The 21956-nt window shown below is 40.9% G+C and overlaps 1 protein-coding gene across 7 annotated transcripts in view; it reads left to right on the forward strand.

Annotated features, from left to right (window-relative positions):
• Window positions 1–5798: 5798 nt before the first annotated feature.
• LOC111962602 (protein-methionine sulfoxide oxidase mical3a) overlaps window positions 5799–21956 on the forward strand; it is a 117832-nt gene continuing 101674 nt past the window's right edge. For 3 of the 7 annotated variants that reach the window (XM_023985810.2, XM_023985804.2, XM_023985809.2), the window contains exon 1: window positions 5810–6034. The gene's annotated coding sequence lies outside the window, so the exon portion shown is untranslated. Of the gene's footprint in view, window positions 6035–21956 lie in introns of all 7 variants that reach the window. The other 4 variants (XR_011479712.1, XM_023985807.2, XM_023985808.2 and 1 more) reach the window with 3 other exon arrangements.

A 21956-nucleotide genomic window follows, 5' to 3' on the forward strand; every position in this document is an offset into this window, starting at 1 on the left:
TCTGGCCAATCCTCAAGCTCGGCGACTAGGTCACGTAAGAATCCCCCCTTTCAGGTAGCCATGGTAACGTGCACTGGACCAGGCAGCATCTTGCTGTGGTGAGAAGGGAAGACAAGAAAGGAGAGATAGAGGGAGAGAACGAGAACAAACCACAGACAGAGGAAACACCTAAGCTCTTCAGCTGCTGCGCCTCTTCCCTCTGTAAGTAGTCTCACCACTCTCTCCTACACATCCAGCACACTGAATTCATATTTGCTGCATGACTGATATTGTGAGTTTATCATTAGCAATGTCATACCTGGTAGATGCCTTTGAAGATTGCAGGGATGACATTGTGCATGTTTCCTTTGTTACGTGTGGAATGTGTGTAGAGCTGTCTACCTTACGTGAGTCATTTGTTTGCAGGAGTCAGTGAGATCTCACAGTTGTTCTGTGTTTGTAATTTACAGATCTTCAATGGAAAAGAGATGTCGTAAAAAAAAACAAAAAAGGGGTGGTTTGGTTAGAGTGCAATTAGAGACAGTTAAATAATGTCACCTGCAGAGATCTATGTGGATCCCTCTCTGATGTTTCTTAATGACTGTTATCCTCACAGTAGGTTGTGAAACTCCTCTTTTCTATGAGCTCTCTTTATTAGCTCCTCACCCAGCAAGGTTTCTCCCTCTGTCTCAAGTAAATTGGAGTCAGTCGATATCCTCGGGCCCACTGTGGTTAGTTTAATTAGCAAACCCCTGCAAATAAACTAGGGCAACCTGTTCCGACAGGAGGCCCCTCATATGTGAAATGTCCTTGGAGGGAGGATGGAGACAATTATGTTATCCTTCCCTATGGGAAGCACTACAGGTTTCTTCAAAGTCAAGCGGTTGTTGTCGTGGCTGAATGTATTTTTGGTCCTATGGAGTGACCTTGTCCTGTGCTGTGATGTGACAGGTGTGGTGTGGTAATTTGGTCATAATGCAATCAGTATTTAACCTAAGATATGTGAGAGCAGCAATTTGAAATGTTGTGAACCCTTGCCAATGAATATGCTGTTGTACGGTTGTTTCATAGCATTACATAGCAAAACATTGTCATAAAAGATCATTATTGCATTATTATGCAGCAATCTATGCAGCAATCTACACACAGTAATTTCATTTATTGGACAGCAGGAATTTTCATAGAAGCTGTTTTATCCCCTAATCGGGTAACTATCATAGCTCTGTAAATAGGAACTAATGTAATCAGGAAGATCAGAGTTGTATGTTTACTTGACTTTACATTACTGAACTGGCTACTGTTTTAGCTGGACTGAGAGTCAGTGTGTGAGTTTTTGTAGACCCAGGAGCCCATGTGCCTGCCATTGTACTGTCTAACTAAACTTCTATTAGTTCATCTGCATGATAAGAAATTCATGGAGGCAGCAGTGTGTGGGACCACGGGTTTTATTTTGAGAGCAGTGTGTGACTATGAAAAAAACTTCCAGAATATGTTGTAATGATAAGGCTTCGCGCTGTACGGTTGTTTCTGAGTGCTCTAAAGAAAAAAACGAGTTCAGATTCGATAGCGCCCTGGTTGCACCATTACTAAAACGAAAATGGATTGCTTCTACCCCAACCAGGTCAAAAGATCTGGATCTGACCCATATTAAAGGCGCTACATTTTATCTTACTGTAGCTGATCGCAGGGACCGCATTTTACATACATGTCGTGGCCCGTTCTAAAACTACTTGCGAGTCGTTAACCATTTGTTTACACTTTGTTCAGTTGTTACCTCATTGGCTAGCTAGCTGAAAACCTGGTAACTTTACCAGTATATCCAAACATTTGGAGGCACATAAAGAAAGGAAAGGGCTAGCTTCTTCAGGAGATAAATGATCATAGCAATGAATTAATGACAGATCTCTTGCATGTCGTCATCGCAAGAACGTTTTTAAAGACAGTGTACAATTTCAACGTAATGCATCACAAGAGAAAGGTGTATTTGCAGACCGCAATTAGGGGCCTTTTCTGATATAGGCGTTTCTTGATATCAAGTTACACCCATTGATGCTCGTCATTGGTCGTGGCTGTGTCTTTCGCATCAAGGACAACAGTTGTGAACCAACTGGAATTTTAGCTAAACCTAACCCTAACAGCTAATTATGCTTGTCCGAAAATGTGGTCGGAGGCGCCATATGGATGGTGTGACGCAATTGATGAGGCACGCAGAGGCCCAATTGAGCTCTTTTGCACGCCCCTCAAATTGTGTAACAATGCGGATGGCTCTGTACAGCTCTGCATTGACATGATTGGTTGACGGTAGGGCGGGAGGTGCTGTATAAATACAAACTCACTTCCTTGACAACAGCTCTGCGCTGGTCAGCGATGCTCTGAAAGGCGCTACATGGTCAATCTGACGTCTGCATTGGCGGTGCAGCAGAGAAGCCCAGTAGGAAATTAGTGCTTTTACACAATGTAAAACCTAATATTCCACAAATAACGTTGTTATTTCAATGACAGGTATTCATATCAACATTTAAACTTTTATAATAAACGTATGTCTATACAGTGTTACATATTAGTTTAGTACATATTAGTTTCTAGGGCACAAAATAAGCTAGAATTCATATAGGCCCAATATAGGCTGTATCTCTATTAATTTTAAAAATCGTATTTTCTGATACTCCTAAATTTCATGTGGTACTCTACCTTTTTGAAGTTGCAAGCACCAGTGCTACCAATGTTTAATGTAGAGCCCTGTGTGTGATATCATTTTGCTTTTGTAAGAGGCATTTTTCTTCATGCTTTTTCCAGTGGATTTTTTTAAAAAATGACCCTGAAATGTTTTCTATTTTTAGTGCTTACTTGTGAGGTGACAGTTTTATCACTTTGGGTGGTGGTTGTCAGATACCATAGGCATTTAGTGTATTATAGCATAGTTACCTGGTCATATATCTTTTCTCTCTTACTTTATGGTTATTAGAATTTAAAGCCAGGGCCATATTTTCAGCTTAACACATATTTCTTACATCAGCTGTCCACTGATATAACAGATAACAATGTCAATACCATAAGAAAGCCACCAGGTTGGTGGCAAGGTAATTACAAATTAGCCTCTCACACACATGCCACGTAGCGTCGAGTCAGCATTTCAAGTTGAAGTTCGTGCTGTATCAATTTCAGTGGCAGAGATAGAGAACCTTTATCTATCTGCTCTGTACATTAAAGTCAGCTTGGCTGTCCACTGTGTCCAATGATAGGAGGTGACAGGAGAGTGTCTGCCTTTCTGAGACATAGAGAGAGAGCAGCCAGAGTCTCTAATGTGCAGAAAGCTGATAGTGGGTTTGTGTGTGTGTGTGTGTGTGTGTGCGTGCGTGCGTGCGTGCATGCATATTCATGTGTGTGTGTGTGTGTGTGTGTGTGTGTTACAGGGTCGCCTCCTGCCAGCATAATAATACACTCCGGTTTGCACACAATCCCCCTGAACACTCATGTTAGAACAGATAAGGGCCTATTTTTGACACATTTATCTGGGCTTTATCTCAACAAGTCACATCGTAGAGCAGTTTCTGTGTTCTGATCCTCCCTGTCCTTTGTGAACATTTGTACATTTGCAACCAAAGTCACTGATACAGAAGTGTTTCTTATTAAGGGGCAGCCAGCATGAAAGTTTATTTTGATTGCCTATTTTCTGCATAAGTCCCATCAGGTAGCCTGATTTCTGATCAAATTAAATTCTATTGGTCGCAGAACTAACCCAAGATAGACCACAGCCTGTCGTTTCCAATGGGTTCAGATTATTCATAGTGGGCAGAACAAGCAAGGATGTGGGCAGAACTAAGCAGGAGCTAGCGAGAGCCTATTGGTCGTGTTCTAGTAAATATTTGCATATTTCTGTTAGGGAAAGCCTACTCTGTTTAGTGCGCGTGTGTAATAACTACATTTGCCATTGCACTCCTTCTAAACATTGCCATTTTTTAAAACTTTGGCAAAGGGTAAAGTCTATAAAACTTAGTCCACTATGTTCATAACATAGTCTGGTTTTGGAAACAGAAAACTGTATTGAGATCGAATGTTTCATCAATCAGAAAATTAGCAGAATGTCAGCCAAAATCCATCTCGCTCCATCTTCTCCCGCTGCTGGCCACTGGGCTTCCTCTCACCACCATATTTGGTAGTGAGAGGAAATGCCACCCGGATGCTTCACATTTATAGATCCAGCAAAACAGTGCAGTATACCTAACAATACACACAATACATACAAATCAAAACAATTTTGAGAAAGAAATAAAGAAATATCTGAACAAGCAATGTCAGGGTCCGGAATATACAGTATATATATACACTACATTTTTTAACACTTTTTTAGTTACTACATGATTCCATATGTGTTATTTCATGGACTTTACCCTTTGACATTCTGCTATATATATATACAGTATATCACAAAAGTGAGTACACCCCTCACATTTCTGTAAATATTTGAGTATATCTTTTCATGTGACAACACTGAAGAAATGACACTTTGCTACAATAAAGTAGTGAGTGTACAGCTTGTATAACAGTGTAAATTTGCTGTCCCCTCAAAATAACTCAACACACAGCCATTATTGTCTAAACCGCTGGCAACAAAAGTGAGTACACCCCTAAGTGAAAATGTCCAAATTGGGCCCAATTAGCCATTTTCCCTCCCSGGTGTCATGWGACTCGTTAGTRTTACAAGGTCTCAGGTGTGAATGGGGAGCAGGTGTGTTAAATTTGGTGTCATCGCTCTCACACTTCCTCATACTGACTGGTCACTGGAAGTTCAACATGGCACCTCATGGCAAAGAACTCTCTGAGGATCTGAAAAAAAGAATTGTTGCTCTACATAAAGATGGCCTGGGCTATAAGAAGATTGGCAAGACCCTGAAACTGAGCTGCAGCACGGTGGCCAAGACCATACAGCGGTTTAACTGGACAGGTTCCACTCAGAACAGGCCTCGCCATGGTCGACCAAAGAAGTTGAGTGCACGTGCTCAGCGTCATATCCAGAGGTTGTCTTTGGGAAATAGACGTATGAGTGCTGCCAGCGTTGCTGCTGTGTATTAATGGCTGTGTGTTGAGTTATTTTGAGGGGACAGCAAATTTTCACTGTTATACAAGCTGTACACTCACTACTTTACATTGTAGCAAAGTGTCATTTCTTCAGTGTTGTCACATGAAAATATATACTCAAATATTTACAAAAATGTGAGGGGTGTACTCACTTTTGTGATATACTATATATATATATATATATAGCAGAATGTCAAAGGGTAAAGTCCATGAAATAACACATATGGAATCATGTAGTAACTAAAAAAGTGTTAAAAAATGTAGTAACTAAAAAATATATTTTAACATACCAGATTCGATTGACGCAACCCTTTACAACACACACACACGCATATAGTAGGGCTACATCGCAGGTATCGCTGTCTCGACGTACGTTATATCACACAGACATGAGAAAAAAAATGACACAAGACTTTGCTGCCCCTACCGATGTTTTTGGTCTATTGACAGCCTCACACTCCAGCTTCACGTTCGATGAAACCAATCCGATTAAACTGAGTTAAAGCATGTCTCACTTTGAACAGTTGAGGGGGGTTTCTCATTGCAGTTCTCTGAACATTTAGAGTTGTATGACAACATGTAAACACTTTTCTTTGATTAAAGCAATCTAGTTTGTATATATAGTGGTTTAATTTATGTCATTCGCATATTTGCGGAAAACAGCTTATTTGTCTTCGAAAACAGCTTCTATTATCCAAGGTTTATGTCCCCCCTCTACAACATCGTGATGCGCTCTCCTGCACCCTCTGTCCGTTTTCAAGTTGCGCCTTCTCGCAGTATAGCTGAATGTGCCAAACAAACTATAGATTACACACACATACATTACCAGGCGGAATATAGAAACGGCAATAATAACCGAAATAGGATAAATCTTCCGGATATACGACAGGATTGTATAAACATATGGACCAAAGCTAAGAAGAGGTGCATTCGCGGATCGTTTGTAAGAGTGTCCATTTTCTACGATTCTATCTAGGTAAGTGGGTTACTACTGCACGTTTCAGAATGTCACGCGTTGGTGATTTTATTTTTTTAATTAACTCGTTCACATACGTTACCTTTTTTTCCGAAGTGCTTCTCTATCTTGATGTGCATTCGGCTACAAAATATCATTTTCACTCGTTGTTTACATTGGCAGTTGAATATGCGTGTTGGTTTGCAACATTGTAACACATTAATGAGTTAAAATGTATACATTTTTGTCCATTATGCATGCATAATGACGTTTCACAAAATGCAAGTTATTAACATTTCACCCAGGTTGTTACATTGTCTCATTTTGAATGAAGCATTCTCTGTTACAGAAGAGATTAGGTCGCCCTTTCATTACATTGGGCATGAGAATTATTGGTCCCATGTTTTCTCATATTGCTAACTGGTAGACATAAAGTGTAGATTAAGATATTTATATGCTATAAGTGGGCTAATGACCGTGACATCTGTCCTCCAGTAGCGGTGCGTGGGTAAAATCACCGGGATAGCCAACCCCAAATAAAACCCACATTACAATCTATGGGTTGTGATACTTGCATTGTTTGTTCTATAACCTGTTAGTTCATATGCCTTGACACCGTGATATATAGGCAGTGGTGGTTCTAGCTTGTATGGCTCCTTGGGCGACCCCCCCCTTCAGCCCCCCTCCCCTCCAACCAACAAAAACAAATACCATTCTGCAATAACTGTACATTTTATTCAGACATTTGGAACAACACATAAGTAATCATAACATTTACAACTATAGAAATTAGAGGTCGACCGATTAATTGGCATGGCCGATTTAATTAGGGCCAATTTCAAGTTTTCATAACAATCGGTAATCAGCATTTTTGGACACCGATTATGGCCGATTACATTGCATTCCACAAGGAAACTGCGTGGCAGGCTGACCACCTGTTACGCGAGTGCACCAAGGAGCCAAGGTAAGTTGCTAGCTAACATTAAACTTATCGTATAAAAAAACAATCAATCTTAACATAATCACTAGTTAACTACACAGGGTTGATGATATTACTAGTTTAACTAGCTTGTCCTGCGTTGCATATACTCAATGCGGTGCATGTTAATTTATCATCGAATCACAGCCTACTTCGCCAAACGGGAGATGATTTAGCAATAAAAGCACAAATGTACCTAACCATAAACATCAATGACTTTCTTAAAATATACTTCTGTGTATTGATTTTTTTTAAACCTGCATATTTAGTTAAATTAATGTTAGCAGGCAATATTAACTAGGGAAATTGTCACTTTTCTTGTGTTCATTGCACGCAGAGTCAGAGTATATGCAAAAGTTTGGGCCGCCTGGCTCGTTGCAAACTAATTTGCCAGAATTATACATAATTATGACATAACATTGAAGGTTGTGCAATGTAACAGAAATATTTAGACTTAGGGTTGCCACCCGTTCGATAAAATACGGAACGGTTCCGTATTTCACTGAAAGAATAAATGTTTTGTTTTTGAAATGATAGTTTCGGGATTTGACCATATTAATGACCTAAGGCTTGTATTTCTGTGTTTATTATATTATAATATTAATGACCTAAGGCTTGTATTTCTGTGTTTATTATAATTAAGTCTATGATTTGATAGAGCAGTCTGACTGCTGACTGCTGACTGAGCGGTGGTAGGCGGCAGCATGCTCGTAAGCATTCATTCGAACTTTTGCCAGCATTTGCCAGCAGCTCTTAGCAATGCTTGAAGCACAGCGCTGTTTATGACTTCAAGCCTATCAACTCCTGAGATTAGACTGGCAATACTAAAGTGCCTATTAGAACATCCAATTGTCAAAGTTATATGAAATACAAATGGTATAGAGAGAAATATTCGACACGTCATAATTCCTATAATAACTACAACCTAAAACTTCTTAACTGGGAATATTGAACCACTAGCTTTCATATGTTCTCATGTTCTGAGGAACTTTAATTTGAGATTTTTTAAATGGCACATATTGCACTTTTACTTTCTTCTCCAACATTGTTTTTGCATTATTTAAACCAAATTGAGCATGTTTCATTATTTATTTGAGACTAAATAGATTTTATTTATGTATTATATTAAGTTAAAATAAGTGTTCATTGTTCATTCAGTATTGTTGTAAGTGTCATTTTTACAAATATATATATATATATCGGACGATTTAATCGGTATCGGCTTTTTTTGGCCCTCCAATCTCTATCGGCGTTGAAAAATCATAATCGGTCGACCTCTTAATATAAAAATATATTCAAAAATAAGACTCATAAATATCAAAAGTAGCAACAAAGACAAATAGAAACAAATTTGTGTTGATTTGGCACTCGAGCATCAATACATTACCCATTCCCCAACACTGTCAACCAAGAGTCGAGACTAAACCAATTCACCTTGGTGGTGTGCAGACTGGTTTTATATTATCTTAACAATTTCGCAAAATGCAACAATATGTCTGAAACAATATATTCATAGTATTATGAATGAATTGTGGTTTATTTGGTAGCATTTCATAGTGTGACATATTTTACTAATTGTGTTAGTACTATACAAAGTTAGAGGTGTGCTATTTGATAGACTACCCGCTCCCCTTACCTCGGGCTTCTAGTGGGGAGACTTGAGGTCAACCTACCCCCGCCCCCCTCCCCATCTCGTACTTTTGAGTGGGAGACCTTCCCAGGCCTGCCTAGCTCACAAACTAGAATCAGGGTGCCCACTCCGACCAAGGTTAATTGACCCACAGTCCCACACGGTGACATGATACCATTGACGTGATAGAAAATGAGCGATAGAAAACCGATTGCGCAAATGTCACCATTCCGACTTTTATTAAATTTTGTGCGGGCGCCCCGTGCCGCCCTGGGCGGCTGCCCTTGTCGCCTATACCTAAATCCGACACTGTATATAGGCCTAAGGCCGAGACAATGAGAAGACACGGTGGCAGAATAAATTCAACCACACATTTGTTTCGTTACAAATCCGGTGAATTCCACAAAACATATTCCATGTAACAAACAGTTACATGATCTATAACATGGTCAAGCAAGGTAATGTTTCTGACATTTTCTGACTGCTAAACAACTATTGATTTAGAACCATGGAGAGTTACTGCAAGTCGCAAAGAAAATGAGCTGACTCCAATATTCCAGTACCATTTCAACATAATCTAATCACCTATGCTTAGTCTAATACAGTGAAAACGAAAAGATACCAACAACAATTTAGTCCAATCAACATAAGCTAAATATGATGTGGCTGTCTATGTCACTGATTTCTCTGTGGGTCTGTGCGTGCAAGTAGAAAAAAACATGTTTTCTCACCTGACTTGTACAGAAACACCAATGCCATTCTCCTCTTACATGTTGCCTAAACGGTCTATGACTCTGTCATATAGTACACACTTAGTTTTTGCTGTCCTAGGCTACCTGGCTAAATGACTTGCTCGCTAGCCTAACTTCCTTTCATGGGCAACGATACGCCATGCCAGCTAGTTCACAATCGCATCTAGCTACATGTTGAACTTCCATCCTCTCAGGCCAGGGGCACAATGTATGAATTTTTGGTTGGATCAGATTCGCCGTTATAATCATTGGCCAGTAAAACCACAATTCCAAATCCCTATCGCCATCGATGGCTAATTTAGGAAAGGGACGATTTTAGCTAGCTAGCCAGCCATCGGAGGACAAAAACACAACGAGATGCAACAATTCGTTTTTTTTTCTGTCAATAATGACATTTGACTTGTGATGTGATTGGTCTGAAGACAAATCCAACTGGCTTCCCTTGACATATTTTTTTTGGTGCGCCAGGACCATTCACAGCTGAGCTCACTCAGTTTAGCTCAATGCTGATTGGCTACTATTTTATAAACAAAAAATTATCAAGGGAGGCCAAATACTCGCTGGCTTCCCTTGCATTCCAGGTGGAAAAGGGCGGAGACAGACAGGGCTGCCGTGCGTCTAGCTCTTAGGAAACTTTGCAGTATTTCGTTTTTTATGTGTTATTTCTTACATTATTAGCCCAGGAAATGTTTTGTGTTATTACATACAGCTGGGAAGAACTTTTGGATATCAGAGCAACGGTAACTCGCCAGGAATACGACTTTCCCGAATCAAATTCTTTGTTTGTACCCTGCAGGGCAATTGAACTAATTCCAGAGGCTGTTCCAAAACACAGCTGGTGGAAAAGAGGTACTCGGAGCGGACTTTCAGTCTGACTCAGGAGGCGCACACACCACTTCAGAGTATATTACTCGCTAATGTTCAGTCTCTGGATAATAATGTCTCCCTGGATTTCCTTCCAGAGAGACATCAGGGATTGTAACATACTCTGTTTCACAGAAACATGGCTTTTTCAGGATATACTGTCTGAGTCTGTTCAGCCCTATCCCATCTGAACAAGAGGAAAACCTATGTAAGAATGCTGTTCATTGATTATAGCTCAGCATTCAACATCATAGTACCCTCCAAGCTCATCATTAAGCTCAAGGCCCTGGGTGTGAACCCTGCCCTGTGCAACTGGTTCCTGGACTTCCTGACTGGCCGCCCCCAGGTGGTGAAGGTAGGAAACTGATCGTACACTTCAGGAAACAGCAGAGGGAGCACCCCCCTGTCCACATCGACGGGACCGCAGTGGAGAAGGTGGAAAGCTTCAAGTTCCTCGGCATACACATCACTGACAATCTGAAATGATCCACCCACACAGACAGTGTGGTGAAGGTGCAACAGCGCCTCTTCAACCTCAGGAGGCTGAAGAAATTTGTCTTGGCACCTAAAACCCTCACAAACTTTTACAGGTGCACAATTGAGAGCATCCTGTCAGGCTGTATCACCGCCTGGTACGGCAACTGCACCGCCCGCAACCGCAGGGGTCTCCAGAGGGTGGTGCGGTCTGCCCAACGCATCACCGGGGGCAAGCTACCTGCCCTCAAGGACATCTACACCACCTGGTGTCACAGGAAGGCCAAAAAGATCAAGGACAACAACCACCTGAGCCACTGCCTGTTCACCCCGCTATCATTCAGAAGGAGCGGTCAGTACAGGTGCATCAAAGCTGGGGCCGAGAGATTGAAAAACAGCTTCTATCTCAAGGCCATCAGACTGTTAAAAAGCCATCACTTGCACATTAGGGGCTGCTGCCCTATATACATAGACTTGAAATCACTTTAATAATGTTTACATATTTTGCATTATTCATCTCATATGTATATACTGTATTCTATCGTATTCTACTGCATCTTATTATATGCCACTGAAATTGCTCATCCAAATATTTAGATATTCTTAATTCCATTCACTTACTTTAGATTGTGCGTATTGTTAGATGTTACTGCACTGTTGGAGCTAGAAACACGTGCATTTCGCTACACTCGCAATAACATCTTCTAAACATTGTTGCCACTCGTAGCATTGAAAACAATGTCATACTCTTTCTAACCAGACAGCGTCTGAGACAGAGGTGCACTGTTTATTTAGCTCGGATGCGTTCTCCGGTGAGATACAGTACAATCAGCCTTTTGCGAATTGAAGAACATAAATTTGTTTGTTTTCTTGCTCAATGTTTTGGGGAAGCCTGGCTTCCCTTGGCATCCATGAATACACGTCACTGCTGTCCTCATGTCTCTGTTTTCTATTTGAGACCACAGTATGGTGAGGAAGAGGTGTATGCTGGCTTCTTATGCAACTTGTACTTGTTTTCTTGCTCAAAGCTAGGAATCTCAAATTGACTTGTGCCGGTCAACAACAGGGTTACTCTGAAACACTGGAAGATGTTATTATTCAGGACAGGAGGGAAACTGACTGCAAAGCACTTAAGTCCCTAGGTACAATGAATGGGAAATATTGCACAATGACAACAGAATAACCTCATTCTATGTTTGACAATTCTGTCTTGCATTGATCTTTGTTGATTGACTGTACACTGATGCCAACAACACTAGTCTAATGTACTTCACATGACTTCATCTTACCCAGATTTGACCATTCATCAGCACGTACGCAAAAGTCAGTCTGTGGCTAAGTGATAAGGTCTCCACCTGACACACATTTCCTCTGGAGAAATGGGCTCTTACTCCCTCTTAGCGGAGTAATCCAGTGCATTTAGCCTACATCATTGATTTTGATTATGGATTCCATGTGTTGCATTTTGCCAGGCCCTCTGTGTACTGTATGTTCTGGTGATCCTAGAGAAGAGCAAAGGTCTGGCCTCAGTGTGCATAGTAATGTGGATTTTGCTATAATGCTAGCAGTGGTGTCTGGGTTAATGCACCTAACCCAGGCTCCTCTGATCTGTGCTACTGTAGATCTGCATTACCTTTACCTAAAGACTGTGATTAGGGTTGGGCGCTATCCAGATTTTCATATTGTCATACCGTCCTTCTCTCACCCGGGATTTACGGTTTTACAAGTTTAGTACACAAGGGTGTGGCATTTTTTTTTTTAAAGCCCATTGGGTGTTTATTACCAGAATGCTGACAAAAAAAGACCTGCAATCCAGCTCATAAAGGTATACATATATAGGTAGGAGCTACCGAATGTCATTTTTGTTAAGTTTGGACATTTTGCAAGCAAATGTGAACGAGAGATGTACAAATGAACAAAGTTTTGACGCATGCAGTACTGGCTCTCCAGCAGCATGTCTACACGCTGTGTCTTTGTGTAGTCTGGAGGCACTAGGACAAGGGGCCTGCCTGCTCTGCTTGGAAAAGAGAGGGGAGGAGCAGAAAGGCAGAGAGAGGAGAAAAAACACAAGGAAATCAAGATAGCAGTGGCAGCTGTACAAATAACTCATCCAAAGGGCGTTGCCTTCTTAAACACGGCATAACGCAACAGCATACGATGCACCGTCACCTTATTAATTCAGCCACTTCGATAACACGACCCCTGATTAAACTTGCTAATGCATAATTCTGCGTTTTCACACAGGGAAAAAAGATTAAACACGTAAGAAATATCTTGCTGCGTTTTGTAAACAAAGATCTAAAATGCTTCTTATTATAATTTATGCTCGGCATTAGACTAATTCTCTGCTTCAGTTGCACTTCTAAACTGGATGAGAATTCACAAATGGGCATTCTATCAGCAGACAGTGATGTGTGTAGCTACTTTTCTCAGTGTAGCCAGCCTATTTTTCTCCAGTAAAATGCTGAATTAACTTTTTAAGCAAAACATTACGAAATGTAGCGGGCCACATTTTTTTCAATGATAGGCCTACACATTAGAAATATGATGGCCATGCATTGTTTTTGCAAAAAAAACGAGGCTTTTTCATTATTAGCTCATTTACTTGTGTTGCTGCCAGCCAAATAGCGTTGCACTTCATTTTCATCAGTTGACAACAGAAGCTATTTTCTGTGAAGGAAAACTATAGTTGCACGTCCCTGATCACTCTATTGTGCTATTTACAAACATACACCTGACTGGATCAACTCTGCTGGGGAACTAAGTACGCTTCATAATGTCAGCAGTGAAATAAGAACGCAATCTGCTTTCTCCTAACGCATTGCACAAGATGACTGCAGGTATTTACTTAAAATAGCTACAAATATTAAAATGTATTGAAAGACTTCAAATAAATAGTTTCAACGCTTGACAGTATTGAAAATCCATCCGTGGTTATTTCCAAATACCCCGGTATACGGTATACCGCCCAAGCCTAACCATGATGCAGTCAGAGGAAGGGCAGGAGGAAGTCAGCAGGCTTACTCAAACATCCCCCCCCCCCCACCCCCCGCCATGCCACTTCACACAGGGGTCGTGTTCATTAGGGAAAACGGACTGAAACACCATTTTTCTTCTATTGCAAAATGTTTTGCGACCGTGCACCCTAATGAATATGACCAGGGAGAGGGAGTTTGCCTGCGTTCCTCTGACCTCTGTGGCCACAGAAAGTGACTGCGTGGGATACGGAAGTAAACACCAGGGAGATGAAAGGAAGTTTTTAAAGTCAACTCCTGTCAGATTTTCCCTGAAAAGCATGGTGACTTGACTCCATCCCTGTAGGCTACTGACCGTTTCAAACCCACTCCCTAACTGACACAATGGACTTCAAATGGAAACTTGGTCTTGTGTGTTTGGTTTGCCTTAAAAGGAGATGTCTTCTTAAGTCTGATGCTCATGTCTGTGCCGGTAACTGTTATGTTTTGGAACGGCTAACTCAGGAATTTATTGAGCAAGCCACCATCTTTCATTTTTAAATCGACCCAGTGTTCCAAATGAGGTCAGTCAAGACCGTTTTTGTTGTTGTGTTAAGTCAAGTATGCTTTTGACTCATGAAAAAAGGACACACCTTGTTCAAGTAGCCTACCATGCAGTTAATGTGGCAGTCGAAGTAATAACTGATAATGTCAAGAAACACTGAGGTATTCTTATCCAGTACCAAACTAGTATCAATTAATTATATTGTTACATTTTTTTTTTAAATATGAAAATGTGTGCTTTCCCATTGAGAGCAGTACATATTGTCAGTTGTTCTGGATATGGGTGATTTTGTGGGAAAGTCAACCTGAGCGTGCCCAAAAAGTTAGTAATTTCCAAATGAAACCACGTTCATAATTATCCTAAAGGTCTATACAGTGCAGTCAGGAAAAGATTCAGACCCCTTCCATTTTTCCACATTTTGTTACGTTACAGCCTTATTCTAAAATGGATTAAATAAAAACATTTCCTCATCAATCTACACACAATACCCCATAATACCAAAGCGAAAACAGGTTTTTAGAAATGTTTGTAAATGTATTAAAAACATTATTTACGTAAGTATTCAGACCCTTTGCAATGAGACTTGAAATTGACCTCAGGTGCATCCTGTTTCCATTCATCATCATTGATGTTTCTACAACTTGATTGGAGTAGACCTGTGGTAAATTCAATTGATTGGACATGATTTGGAAAGGCACACACCTGTCTATATCAGGTGCATGTTAGAGCAAAAACCAAGCTATGAGGTCGACACAATTGTCTGTACAGCTCTGTGACCGTATTGCGTCGAGGCACAGACCTGGGGAAGGGAACCCAAACATTTCTGCAGCTTTGAAGGTCCCCAAGAACACAGTGGTCTCCATCATTCTTAAATGGAAGCAGTTTGGAACCACCAAGACTTCATAGAGCTAGCCTCCCGGCCAAACTGAGCAATTGGGGGAGAAGGGCTTTGGTCAGGGACGTGACCAAGAACCCTTTGGTCACTCTGACAGAGCTGCAGAGTTCCTCTGTGGAGATGGTAGAACCTTCCAGAATGACAACCATCTCTGCAGCACTCCACCAATCAGGCCTTTATGGTAGAGGGGCCCGACGGAAGCAACTCAGTCATTTTTCATTGGAAGTTAACCTCTCTGGTACAAGTGGGATGCTAGCCTCCCACCTCGACAACAGCCAGTGAAATTGCAGGGCGCCAAATTAAAAAAACAACAGAAATCCCACAATTAAAATTCCTCAAACATACAAGTATTATCCACCATTTTATAGATAAACTTCTTGTAAATACAACCACAGTGTCCGATTTCCAAAAAGGCTTTACTGCGAAAGCACACCATGCGATTATGTTAGGTCAGCACCTAGTCACAGAAAACCATACAGCCATTTTTCCAGCCAAAGAGAGGAGTCACAAAAAGCAGAAATAGAGATAAAATTAATCACTAACCTTTTGATCTTCATCAGATGGCACTCATAGGACTTCATGTTACACAATACATGTATGTTTTGTTCGATAAAGTTCATTTTTATATCAGTTTAATCTCAGTTTACATTGGCGCGTTATGGTCAAATGCATTGTCTCAAACAAACATCCGGTGAAAGTGCAGAGAGCCACATCAAATAACAGAAATACTCATCATAAACATTGATAAACGATATAAGTGTTAAGCATGGAATTATAGATAAACTTCTCCTTAATGCAACCGCTGTGTCAGATTTCAAAAAGGCTTTACGGCGAAAGCACACTTTGCGATTATGTTAGGTCAGCACCTAGCCACAGAAACCCATACAGCCATTTTCCAGCCAAGGAGAGGATCACAAAAGTCAGAAATAGCATTAAAATTAATCACTTACCTTTGATGATCTTCATCTGGTGCCACTCCCAGGTCTCCATGTTTGACAATAAATGTTTGTTTTGTTCGATAATGTCACTCTTTATGACCAAAAACCTCCCTTTTTTTGTTTGCGTGTTTTGTCCAGTAAGTCCAGACAAAGTTTTTTTTAAAGTACAATAAAAGTTAGTAGAAACATGCCAAACGATGTTTAAAATCAATCCTCCGGTTGTTTTTGTCATAAATAATATTTCAACCGGACAAAAGCTCGTCAATAGGAAAGGAGAAACAAGTAAGGCGCGTTCCCGATCAGACGCATGGCTGATTAATGGAAATTTCCACTGGCCACTGATTGAAAGTGCTGTATCTCCCTCAATTTTAAGAGTAAAAGCCTGAAACAATACCTAAAGACTGGCCACATGTAGAGGAAGCCACAGAGCTCGTGAACTGGGTCCTAAGTCTTTGTATGGTGGATAAGCTTTCAATTGAAAAACAGCCTTTCAAAATAATAGTACTTCCTGTTTGGATTTTCCTCGGGTTTTCGCCTGCCATATCAGTTCTGTTATACTCACAGACATTAAAGTTTCCAAAACTGTTAAAATAGAGTGTTTTCTATCAAAATCTACTAATTATATGCATATCCTATCTTCTGGGCCTGAGTAGCAGGCAGTTTAATTTGGGCACGCTTTTCATCCAAAATTCCAAATGCTGCCCCCTACCCTAGTGAAGTTAAACCCTGGAATTTGGGGAATTTTGCTTACATTCATAAAAGTTAGCTTATAACAGTGAACCTTTTTTTGTGGGAGACACATAAGGCAATTCTAGGTCTTGTGGCATATTTTGGTTAAACTATCCCCAATTCAATGGATTTGCAACCCTCTGCATGCACAGTACATTCTTCCATCACATGTGCAGTGCACTCTTCCATCACATGTACAGCTGATTCTTAAAATCTTGCACACTAATGAGATGCTATTGAGGCCACACGATTACACTGTCTGAGCAAAGGACTACATGCTTCCTGGTAAGTTTTGATTACAATTTTGGGTGGGGTGAATATATTTTATGACATACATGATTTTTTGTTATCTAGTAAATAGTAGCCTACATCAAAGTGTGTTTAAATAATTTCTAACTGAAATTTCTGCTAGTTAGTTTTTGCTACAATGTGGGTTTTAGTTTGCTGAGACTGCTAACTGAGTGTTAATTCACCTGTTTCCATACATTTCCATTTCATTTTAAAACATGTATCTTACAAAATGAGTTGTTTTAATCGAACTGCTTAACTATTTATCTGTACATGGAATTGTATTATAAAAAAATATTACTCTATTTTTTCTAATCTTTACAGGAAAATTCCACGGGCATTATCTGATGTGTGGAGACATTTCACTGCAGCTAATGTAGAAGGAAAAGCTGGGTACATTTGCAAATACTGTGTCAAATCATATGTGAAGAATGCAACAAAGATGCGGAATCATCTGGCCAAGTGCATAAAGTTTCCTCAGCGCCTGCTCACAACAAGCAACCTCTGACAAAAGTCCCTCTACTTCTATTTGAGGTGAACATTTTGAATCAGACACCTTATCGATAGCAACCGCTCATGGTCCTCCTGGAATCAGATTTTTTTTGACTTAATGGAGGAATGTAGTCAGAAATGCTGATGAATGTCTTGCTCGAGCTGTGTGTGCAACTGGTTCACCTCTGATGCTCACATGCCATGTGTATTGGAAGAGATTTCAACAGAGTTCAAGTGAAGGTCAAGCAAATCATAGATAAAGTAGACTGTATTGCAATCATCCCTGATGGATGGTTGAATGTTCTTGGGCAAGGAATAGTTAACTACATCAACTCCACCCCTCAACCAGTATTCTACAAGAGCACAGACACACTGGTCTCTACATTGCAGATGAGCTGAAGGCAGTCGTCAATGATCTTGGGCCACAGAAGGTATTTGCACTGGTGACAAACAATGCTGCGAACATGAAGGCTGCTTGGTCTAAAGTGGAGGAGTCCTACCCTCACGTCACACCCATTGGCATTGCTTCTCATGCATTGAATCTGCTCCTTAAGGACATCATGGCACTACAAACAATGGATACACTCTACGAGAGCCAAGGAAATGTTTAGGGTCATCAAGTTATAGCAGCAATCTACCTCACCAAGCAAAGTGAGAAGAATAAGAGCACCACATTGAAGCTGCCCAGCAACACCCGTTGGGGTGGTGTTGTCGTCATGTTTGACAGTCTCCTGGAGTGGAAGGAGTCTCTCCAAGAAATGGCCATATCACAGTCTGCCGATATGGACAGCCCCATCAAGAGGATCCTCCTGGATGATGTATTTTGGGAGAGAGCGGTAAGCAGCCTGAAACTCCTGAAACCTATAGCCATTTCACGGATTGAGGGAGACAATGCCATCCTGTATGATATTCAGACTCTGCTTGCAGATGTAAGAAAATAAATCCGTATGGCCCACTTCACTGTTGCTCCAAGCAGAGGAAACKGCAGTTCTGAAATACATCAAAAAGCGTGAAGACTTCTGCCTGAAGCCCAGCGTACATGTTGGACCCCAAGTATGCTGGCAAGAGCATCTTGTTTGGTGCAGAGATCAACCAGGCCTATGGTGTCATCAGTACCGTGTCTCGCCACCTTAGCCTGGATGAGGGCAAGGTTCTTGGCAAATCCCACCGACATCTGCCACCTCAGAGCACAACTGGTCCTTGTTTGGGAACACACACACCAAAGCACGCAACAGGCTGACCAATACAAGGGTTGAAAAATTGGAAGTGTGAGAGGAAGACAACCAAAGCTTTAGTTTCTAGACTATCATTTTACAGATGTATGTTGAAAACGTTTTTGGGAGATGCGATGGATCATTGGGAATCATTCAATATTCCCTTTTGTTGTTCAGTGAAATCATCCCATGTGAAGTCAACTCATTTAATTAAAGTTCAATTTGTAAGTAAATTGTTAAAAARAAAAATTATATTAGAAGGATTTAATCATTTGCAATTATGTCTACTTATGATAAGGTAAAACGTTTGTTTCTGTCTCCATATGATATGGTAAATATATCCAATGCAAACAAATATCTATATTTAAATGGTATTAATATTAATTTGCATATATTCCCGTTAATTCACATATATTCCTGTTAATTCCCACGGAAAGTTTTCACCTCTGAATTTTCCCCAAAATGTGCAACCCTAGTCTGAATACTTGTGTAAATAATGTATTTCAGTTTTTAAATTTTTTAATACATTTGCACAAAATTTCCAAAAACCTGTTTTCGCTTTGTCATAATGGGGTATTTATTGTATGTAGATTGAGGGAATCAATTTTAGAATAAGGCTGTAACGTGGCAAAATGTGGAAAAAAGGAAGGGGTCTGATTGCTTTTCAAATGCACTTTAAGTCTATAGTTATTTGGGTCAAAGGAGTGTCCACCTTTATGATGAGGGGTCACTCGGGCACATTTCCATACAAAAGCTATTTTATTTCACCAGATGTTAAAGGGCTATTGAATAGATCAAATCTATCTAATATGTAACCCTGGATTTTTAACTTGGTGCTTGCAAAATTGCACATAATTTGTTTGAGTGAACACAATTGTGTGTGGAGAATGAAATTCATTGTGCATTTCATAATCTCTTTGAATTACCAAGTGTGTGTGCAATTAGTTTATTTTTATTTGATTGCATGATGTTTTTCTCATCACATATTTCATACACAAAAATATTGCACTTAAGTCCAATATAGCATTGGAAGCTTTGAACTTCAGACAGACAAAAGTGTAATGGTTCCACACTCAAAAAGATGTTGCATAAAGCTTACTTAATTTTGTCTTTTTTTTTTATATCTTCACTCCATCAGGGATAGTGTACACAGAAGTTTTGGCTTTACAGCCTTCTTCTGTGTGTTGGTAAAATTTTATTTTAATTCAAAACAGCAGTTGTAGGGAACAACCGATGAGCAGCAGGTGCTTCTAATCAGGGTTGCCAATCATCTGCCAATCAGGGATGTGGCTTTTCTGGTCTCCCTGTATACAAGTTAGTCACAAAGAAATACACAATTGTATGGAAGCTGGCACAAAGGGCAATTCATGAATCAATTGCCTTAGGTGTCCTCTCACTTGGATACTTTATATCAATTCATGAGAGTTCTGTCTTACTATCCAGGTCTGTACCCAAACAATTCGAGCTTCTACTTTTAAAAATCCACCTTTCCAGAAACAAGTCTCTCACTGTTGCCGCTTGCTATAGACCACCCTCTGCCCCAGCTGTGCCCTGGACACCATATGTGAACTAATTGCCGCCCATCTATCTTCAGAGCTCGTGCTGCTAGCTGACCTAAACTGGGACATGCTTAACACCCCGGCCATCCTACAATCTAAGCTTGATGCCCTCAATCTCTCACAAATTATCATTGAACCCACCAGGTACAACCCCAAATCCGTAAACACGGGCACCCTCATAGATATCATCCTAACCAACTTGCCCTCCAAATACACCTCTGCTGTTTTCAACCAAGATCTCAGCGATCACTGCCTCTACCTGCATCCGTAATGGGTCTGCAGTCAAACGACCACCCCTCATCACTATCAAACGCTCCATAAAACACTTCAGCGTGCAGGCCTTCCTAATCAACCTTGCCCGGGTATCCTGGAAGGATATTGACCTCATCCCGTATTATTTAAGAGGATGACTGGTCATTCTTTAAAAGTGTCTTCCTCACCACCTTAAATAAGCATGCCCCTTTCAAAAAATTTAGAACCAGGAACAGATATAGCCCTTGGTTCTCTCCAGACCTGACTGCCCTTGACCAGCACAAAAACACCCTGTGGCGTTCTGCATAAGCATAGAATAGCCCCCGTGATATGCAACTTTTCAGGGAAGTCAGGAGCAAATATACACAGGCAGTTAGGAAAGCAAAGGCTAGCTATTTCAAGCAGAAATTTGCATCTTGTAGCACAAAATCAGAAAGGTTCTGGACACTGTAAAGTCCATGGAGAATAAGAGCACCTCCTCCCAGCTGCCCACTGCACTGAGGCTAGGAAACACTGTCACCACCGATAAATCCACTAAAATTGAGAATATCAATAAGCATTTTTCTACGGCTGGCCATGCTTTCCAACTGGCTACCCCTACCCCGGTCAACAACCCTGCACTCCCCACAGCAACTCGCTCAAGCCTCCCCATTTCTCCTTCACCCAAATCCAGATAGCTGATGTTCTTAAAGAACTGCAACACCTGGACCACTACAAATCAGCCGGGCTAGACAATCTGGACCCTCTCTTTTTAAAATTATCTGCCGAAATTGTTGCAACCCCTATTACTAGCCTGTTCAACCTCTTTTTCGTATCGTCTGAGATTCCCAAAGATTGGAAAGCTGCCGCGGTCATCCCCCTCTTCAAAGGGGTAGACACACTCTAGACCCAAATTGCTACAGACCTATATCTATCCTACCCTGCCTTTCTAAGGTCTTCGAAAGCCAAGTCAACAAACAGATTACCGATCACTTCGAATCCCACCGTACCTCGCTCCGCCATGCAATCTGGTTTCAGAGCTGGTCATGGGTGCACCTCAGCCACGCTCAAGGTCCTAAACGATATCATAACTGCCATCGATAAGAGACATTACTGTGCAGCCGTATTCATCGACCTGGCCAAGGCTTTCGACTCTGTCAATCACCACATTCTTATTGGCAGACTGAACAGCCTTGGTTTCTCAAATGATTGCCTCGCCTGGTACACCAACTACTTCTCAGACAGAGTTCAGTGTGTCAAATCGGAGGGCCTGTTGTCCGGACCTCTTGCAGTCTCTATGGGGGTGCCACAGGGTTCAATTCTCGGGCCGACTCTCTTCTCTGTATACATCAATGATGTCGCTCTCGCTGCTGGTGATT

The sequence above is a fragment of the Salvelinus sp. IW2-2015 genome, linkage group LG4q.1:29, assembly GCF_002910315.2.
Source record: "Salvelinus sp. IW2-2015 linkage group LG4q.1:29, ASM291031v2, whole genome shotgun sequence".
In the NCBI taxonomy this organism is placed as follows: Eukaryota; Metazoa; Chordata; class Actinopteri; order Salmoniformes; family Salmonidae; genus Salvelinus; species Salvelinus sp. IW2-2015.